The 8126-nt window shown below is 31.2% G+C and overlaps 1 long non-coding RNA gene across 2 annotated transcripts; it reads left to right on the top strand.

Annotated features, from left to right (window-relative positions):
• Window positions 1–205: 205 nt before the first annotated feature.
• LOC146993403 (uncharacterized) lies at window positions 206–7869 on the top strand. 2 transcript variants are annotated; one of them, XR_015038705.1, is made up of 3 exons: window positions 206–578; window positions 2787–2893; window positions 6458–7869. It is a non-coding gene; the product is annotated as an uncharacterized LOC146993403 (long non-coding RNA). The 2 variants fall into 2 exon arrangements; XR_015038704.1 differs by lacking the exon at window positions 206–578 and having other exon boundaries at window positions 585–2893.
• Window positions 7870–8126: the final 257 nt, after the last annotated feature.

An 8126-nucleotide genomic window follows, 5' to 3' on the forward strand; every position in this document is an offset into this window, starting at 1 on the left:
AATTGTTCAAACTCCTCGCCGATATCCTTAAAAGAGCCGAGTTGATGAACCTCCTTGAGTTGATGCAAAAAAGGCTGTTCTTCGAACAATATCCTGACATAATCCTCCTATGAATATGGGCCTGTGGAAGACTAAGTTTGAAATTTGTTTTGTTATCGATTTCATATTTTGTAAAACTTTAACGAATTTTTCAACAATTTAAAAGCGAGTAATGGCAACACTCGGTGGAGGAAAAAAAAAAAAACCATTTTATCTGCAGTACGCGGAATTGTGTATCGGAAATTGTAAAGATATGCTCCTTTTTAAAATTATTTTGCGACATTGGTATTGAACTGAATTTTATGGTTTAAGTGCTAAGAACACGATATTTAGTAAATAAAGGTAATACACAAAACGTTAAAAAAACGCCCGCAAAGCTGTATGTAAGCTGTACTTACATACAGCTTTGCTTCAGTGTGTTGAATTGCACGACGATAGTAACTTGTATATTTTATTGAGTTTATGATGCATCCATTGTTAGTTAATTTGAATATATTTATTTGGTTAACAATTTTTGGATGCGACTGAAGAAACAGTTGGTATGTAATATTTTTGTGTTTTTGTAATTTTTATTTTCACGTTGGTGACTTGAATTTTTTGTTGTTTTAATTTTAAATTTATGTTTTAGTTTGTAGTAAATTATGCTTGTGAGGTATTTAGCGTCATTTTAGTTTAGCAGTGTTCAATTTTACATGGCAAATGAAAAGAGTTTGGCGCGAACCACGCTTCTGGAAGATTAGCCATAAAAAGAATACACTCACGAGCCAAAACTTAATGACCATCCCCTTATTTTTCAATGAACTCATCTGGGTGACGTGGAGAGCACTTGAATAAGTGAGAATGGTATCTAACTGGTGCTGGAGAAAATAAGGAATAATTCGTGCACTTAACTCTTGCCAGTGATGTGAAAGGCTGCTGATCTAAGGGAATTTGATAGAAGTCGGATTGTAATGGCCCGAAGACTCGGAACAAGTATGTCTGAAACTGCATGACTGGTAGGTTGTTCACTATCTACCATTGTCAGTATTTATGGAAAGTGGATAAATGATGGTAAAACCAGCAGTAGATACCAAGGGGTTGGACATCCATGTATCATCAGAGAAAAAGGGCATCGGAGATTGTGTCAATTGGTACAGCAAAGCTGGGGCCAGGCAGTGGTTCAGCTGCAGCCTAATACAATGCAGGTCTGGGGATGTTTCCATAACCGGCACTTGGCAAAATTGCGGAGCGTACGTGCCCCAGAATATGGTAACCCTGATAATTGTTGCAACCCACACAGGGAATTTTCCTGAAGGAGGAAAAGGGAAATTTTCTGTTTACTTTTCGAACATTACGGTAAGAGAAAATAAAGTTTGAAAGTCGCAAATCATTATTAGTTCATATTTTCGCAAAACGTTTATGGGGTTTATTTTTCGAACATTACTGTAAAAGAAAATAAAGTTTTTTATATTTTCGCAAAACGTTTATGGGGTCTTGGGAGTTAAAAAATGCAGCAAATTATTATTATTAACATAACAAAAAGTTCCTTTTTTAGGTATTATATATGTTATAAATATTGCTATTGCCACGAAGACAAACTGGGCAATGGACTAATTTAATTATGTATTCTTACATATATAGCTATGCACATTTAATTTTTCTCAATAAAAATAATTAAGCTATCCTTATTATTTTTATATGTCTATACATTTTTTAACTCTGCACATAGCTACTCAGAAAGAAAGATATATGGGTAGGATATAAGAAGATAAAAATTATTAATCTTCCCTTCAAAGTCAAATGGATATAGCTGTAGTATATGATTTCAAAAAAAGTAAATCATTAGAATATTAAGCTGAAAATATAAGTCTGAAGGAAAGAGATTTTTCTTAAGTTCAAACTGTGCACAAAACATTTCAGATGCATTCAAACTCTGAACTGGAACATGTTAATTTACTGTTGTGGAACTAATATGAAAATAATATTGTTGACAGTATAGGTGTGTACCACCAAAGAATTTATGCTGGGAGAAGAAGCAAAGCTTCGATGACACCACAAAGCCAAATGATAACTGGCTTAATTTTTACTCTTTTTATGCATAAAATGTCATAGTAGTTAGTATCTCATTAAAATGTATTTTTTAATAATATAATGATTTGCAAATGATGGAAATTTACTTGTCATTAAAACATTTTGTTCTAAACATGCTTCAGCTTATCAAAGAAGTTAAAGCTATTCCAACCTATCCCCCATATTAAAGTTTTTTTGATTAAATCAGGTTCATGTCTAATGCATCAAAAATATAAATAAGCCTTCTTTAGTATTTGTCAAACATCAGTTCTCATGGCCTTAAATTGGATGCAAGATTTATTTCACAAAGTTATGTTTTCACTTATGGGGCAAAACTTTTAAATTTGTTATTTGAATCTGTTACATTAGTCTTTATTTTAAAGAATATATTGTATGTCATATGGCCATGAAGGCAACCTGGTTAAAGTAGAAATGAAATCAAACTTTATAATTAATGTGATTTGAAGCCATTGTGTTATACTTCGAGGAATATGTTATATGGTAAATATGTGTGCTCATGTTTTTCCTGGAAAGGGCATAACCTTTTTTTTTACAGAAATAAGTTACCAACCTAAATCTATTGTCATGGCAATTAAATTTTTCTGAAAGAGCAGGATTATTTATAAGCCAAGTGCTAAACCTTTGTATTGTAACCCTGATCATGAAATTTTAAATGGTGATTTAATTTCTTTTTTCAGGTTGAACTGCCCTTCAATGAAAGCTTTTGCTCGGTGGGTTGCCTGTAATAGCAATAAATGGGACTTTTGTGAACTGAAATCTGTTAGGCTTTCCAAAATCCAGAAAGGTAAAGTTTAACTTTTTATTTAAGCCTAATGTTCTTAAAATATATTAGAATATCCATAGGTGACATTTGATTATTGTTTAATAAAGACACCATAACAAAATAAGCTGATTGAATCACCAAATTTGTAACTTTTAAATATATCCAGACTGTCTGCTTTAATAAGGAAGTAACATACAGTGCATATATAGTAGTGTTTTGATTTTCATTTATCATTTTATTCTGTTTTAAGTATGAGTTCAGCAATGCTCCAACATAAGGTATTCCAATTTATATGAGCTTTAAGTCGTACAGCTCATTATTTTATTTTGCATATTTATACTTGTTGTTTTGAAATTGTCAATAATTCATAAAATGCTGATGAACAAAACATTACTATGCCTATATATAAGAATTAGCTTTAATGAAATAAGAAGCATCAAAGTATATGCTAATTGCCCTAAAACTCCATACCCTTCTTCAAAACAGTACTTCAGTTATAACTGTGTTAACAGACGATGCAGTTAATTCAGAATTCAAACAACAAAAATCAGCGTTAATTTACAAAATTTTCACAGGACTAGTTTCGATGGTTTTACCGAACCATCATCTTCAGCTGCAAAACCGCAAATGAACAAGATAGGAAATAATGTTTAGATAAGATAAGAAAGCCTGGACAAGAATAAGCAAGTGGCGCCATCTGTTGGCGAAACCAGAACTAAAACATAATTTCTCTAAAAGCCGAAGGCAAATTTGGATTGGAATTAGGATCGTTAACTAGAACAGAAAGATTTTTATGAATGTGAAATGCCTCTAGAAAATCCAGTTCTCCAATAGAAGATGTTTTTTGAATAATTTTGGCAGCAGAAAAATTGAAAGTGTGATTTTCGGACCAACAATGTTCAGCAACAGAAGACTTCTGTGTTTCCTTTTTTCTAACATATGCCTCATGTTCTTTGACGCGAAATTTTAAGGCTCTCTTAGTTTGGCCAATGTAAATTAAACCGCACTGGCAAGGAATCCTATAAATACCCCAGGAATTCATATCCGGAATGGGGTCTTTGAGTATAGAAGTTGGAATTTTATTGATGGGAGAGTAAACAACCCGAAAGTTAAATTTCTGCAAAATATGTGCAACTTTATAGCTAATTGATGGAAAGAAGGGAATGACAACAGAATTTTTATAATCTCCTAAAATAAGAGTGTGGCTTTTAGTGTGTTGAGATGAAAATTTTTTAACTGCTTGATTAATAATGTTGCCACACTCTTATTTTACTCTTCTAATAAGCCACACTCTTATTTTAGGAGATTATAAAAATTCTGTTGTCATTCCCTTCTTTCCATCAATTAGCTATAAAGTTGCACATATTTTGCAGAAATTTAACTTTCGGGTTGTTTACTCTCCCATCAATAAAATTCCAACTTCTATACTCAAAGACCCCATTCCGGATATGAATTCCTGGGGTATTTATAGGATTCCTTGCCAGTGCGGTTTAATTTACATTGGCCAAACTAAGAGAGCCTTAAAATTTCGCGTCAAAGAACATGAGGCATATGTTAGAAAAAAGGAAACACAGAAGTCTTCTGTTGCTGAACATTGTTGGTCCGAAAATCACACTTTCAATTTTTCTGCTGCCAAAATTATTCAAAAAACATCTTCTATTGGAGAACTGGATTTTCTAGAGGCATTTCACATTCATAAAAATCTTTCTGTTCTAGTTAACGATCCTAATTCCAATCCAAATTTGCCTTCGGCTTTTAGAGAAATTATGTTTTAGTTCTGGTTTCGCCAACAGATGGCGCCACTTGCTTATTCTTGTCCAGGCTTTCTTATCTTATCTAAACATTATTTCCTATCTTGTTCATTTGCGGTTTTGCAGCTGAAGATGATGGTTCGGTAAAACCATCGAAACTAGTCCTGTGAAAATTTTGTAAATTAACGCTGATTTTTGTTGTTTGAATTCTGAATTAATATTTATTCGGCGTGTTATTGTGTCTTAATTAGACGATGCAGTTGTTCAACATTTTTATACACTGTGCTGTTACTTTCATACTTTGGTTCAGGAAAGTAAATGGGATTTGATATTCTATATTTCTTCTTTTTTCCCCACATTATAATTATGAATCGAGTTATCAGAAAAGAATAATTAATTTTATGAAACCATTAGCATCAGAATAACTCCATTTCTTGCACATGTACTTTTTGTTTCCAATGGTGGATGCTTGCCTATGCCAGCATTGGCAACTCCTAAAATCAGATATGGTGATCTATTATGGAGGCACCTAATAGGCAGGCCACCTTTGCCTCCTATGAAGGGACAGATAATTTACATCCATGCCTTGTTCATTATTCGAACCCGGTTCCCTCAGTATTGTACTCAGGCTTCCCTAATCACTATACCATCCGGGCAGCTACGACTTTATTTTAATATGCTATTTTGTATTGATATGTAATATGAAAAATACATTTTTATTATGTATTTTTTAAAACAAGTGCTTTTTAGTCATTGGTTCTATTTAACTAGAATTCACATGTATTATTTTATATGCAAAATAAATACGACCCAGACTGATTGGAATCTGACTTCAGAGCTTTCGCTCGTTGCATCTGTCACATAGCTTCAGAGCTATAACTGTGTTATCTTTAATTTTTAGTACTTAAATATTAATTTGTTAAAGTTAAAAAGTAATAAAGCTGAAGAATGTCAATGTGATATATTTCTTAACAATAATGTGCAGTAGTCCCTCTTTAAAAATGGTTTTGATTATCTGCAGACAATAAAAATTGAGAAAGTTATGAAAATTAGATTATTTTGTTGAATTCAAATTGGCCAAATGATAAAGATATACTTGCATATAAATCACTTCTGCATATGATTGAAGCTTTACAATATGTGCTTGTTAACTTCAGTTGTCTATAGTATTATTATCATGACAGTTTAACACTTGATATTTGCAGCACATTACCTCAGATTAGAACTATAGGATAAAATGTAGTTGAAAACTTTGGGAGGTTATAAATGAAATAAACACAGAAGGAATTAACTCAAGCCATTACTATTGTGAATGAATAACAGAGCAGTTAGAAAATTTATTATAATTCAGAATTAATGTTTAGTACTGGCAAAGAGAAAGTGAATAGTGTATTAAGTCAGATAGTTTTCACAGTAAAAATATTGACTTAAATAAAAAGAACAAAACTATAAATTTTCCCTCATTAATTATTAATATTTTTATTATGTTTCATTATTAAACATGTTTATTACTTGTGTATCCTGCCAAATAGACTGGCTGCATGGAAGTTTTCATAATTTTCTCTATGTGTGACATGAATTTATGCATCCAAAATGCTAACCTTTGTATGCAACACTCACTCATTTCTAATGCTTTAAAGTCCCAATACTCGTTTAATTTAGCATTTGCAGTATCAGCGTTGTTACACTATGAGTATTACTAATATTTTAATTCAGTGCTACTTTTTAATTACTTTCACATTTATTTTATTCAATAAATAAATTAACTAAAATATAAAATTTATTGTGAATCGATTTTGTAATTATTTATGTTTATAATTTTTATCCCTTCCAGCTGATTAGGTGTGCAGAAGCAGCAGACTTGTAAATGTGAAGGGGCTATTTGCTTAGTTATGCAGTAGAATTCTCCACCCTGCGGCAAGCTTCATTAAAGCTGTGAACAGCCAAGCTAACCATCTTCAGGGCAAGTGGCTGCATCAAGCAAACCCAGTGACATTCCAAAGAGGAATGTCAGTCAAAATAAAAACTTAATACCTAAATCTCGGAAAATCAGACAATTAAGCCACAAATCTTGTGACCAATTTTTCAGTTGCTGTGCTTAGTGCGATAAAGTTATATGGCAATAAACTGAAAAGCTATGGCAGGTATTCTATTGTACCCTTTAATGAAATCAATTTAAAGCAAGCTTATCATATGATAAGCAAAATGATTGTATCATTGGATATGAAGACTATGGTAATGATTGCATTGCTGGGTATGCAGGCTATGGTTCTACGATGAGCCAAATGTAATATCTCAGTATGCTGTGACTATTAAAATTATAACTTATGTATTATTACTTCATATTGGTCATTATGTTCCAAAATAGATGCTCTTTTTATATAGAACTATATAAATGTAGAAAATCTGAGAAGTTAATTTTATATGGAAAGCCTTCGTGCAAAATTAATAGCATCTTGTTAATTTCATATATGTTTTATGAAAGTAATTGCTGCTGAATCTAGAATTAATGCATTATCTGAGATTTGAGACAAAATTTGTCAAATTAGAAGATAGTGAAATAGATAAATAGGAAATGAAACATGAAATTTATATATTTAATATTGAAATAAATATCTTAGTAAAGTGGCTGTATGTAAAGTATAATGATGCAATTTTTATAATTTTTTACTAAAATGCTAAAATTATGTGCAATGAAAATTTTATTTTCATTAATATTTATAATTTTTTCCTCGCAAATTTTTATCCAAGGTGTCTATGTTTTAGCTATTTTAGATTTTTTTGTTTTAATGTTAAAAATATCTTCTTTATCAGCATTACATTAAAATATATCTCATAATCATTTGAAAACGAAGGAAATTTCATTCTTTTCAATAGTTTAAGAATATTTTCATAAAACATAATTATAGAAAAAATGAACTGATACATTTATAGTTATATATATATGTAAAGAAAATTTTTTAGAAGGATCCTTTTTTTCCATACCAGAAACATTTCATGAGCTGTAATATGTAATATTAGTTGGCCTAATATGTAAAAGGAATGTTTAATCAAATTATTTTTATTATGCTTTTATAAATATCACTATAATTTTAAGAGTTATTGAATTTAAAAATGAAAGAAAAAGCTACAGTTATTTCAAGACTCTTTAATAAAACAATTCTTTATTCTTGTATTCTCGTATGAAAATTTTCTGTATATTTAACATAAAATTGTATGCATGTAAATAAATTTTTTAATTTATTATTATCATTCTGTTATCTTCAATTTTTATTCTCAATAAATTTGATACATATATTTAATATTTAGTGTGTGTGTGTGTGTGTGTGTGTGATTATGGCAAAGCCTCGAGGGCTATCTGCCTAAGAGGAGGGATGCCTTCGTGGAGGACTTTCTAAGGGAAACTAGCTCGTATACACGTTACACATGGGAAAAACCAGAAAAACGCCCATGCAGGCCAGCCCGTTCGCTGGATTCGAACCTCGGACCGAACTACCAGTGTT

The sequence above is a fragment of the Stegodyphus dumicola genome, chromosome X1 (genome assembly GCF_044657685.1).
Source record: "Stegodyphus dumicola isolate Sdum_Otavi_A_Nest chromosome X1, ASM4465768v1".
In the NCBI taxonomy this organism is placed as follows: Eukaryota; Metazoa; Arthropoda; class Arachnida; order Araneae; family Eresidae; genus Stegodyphus; species Stegodyphus dumicola.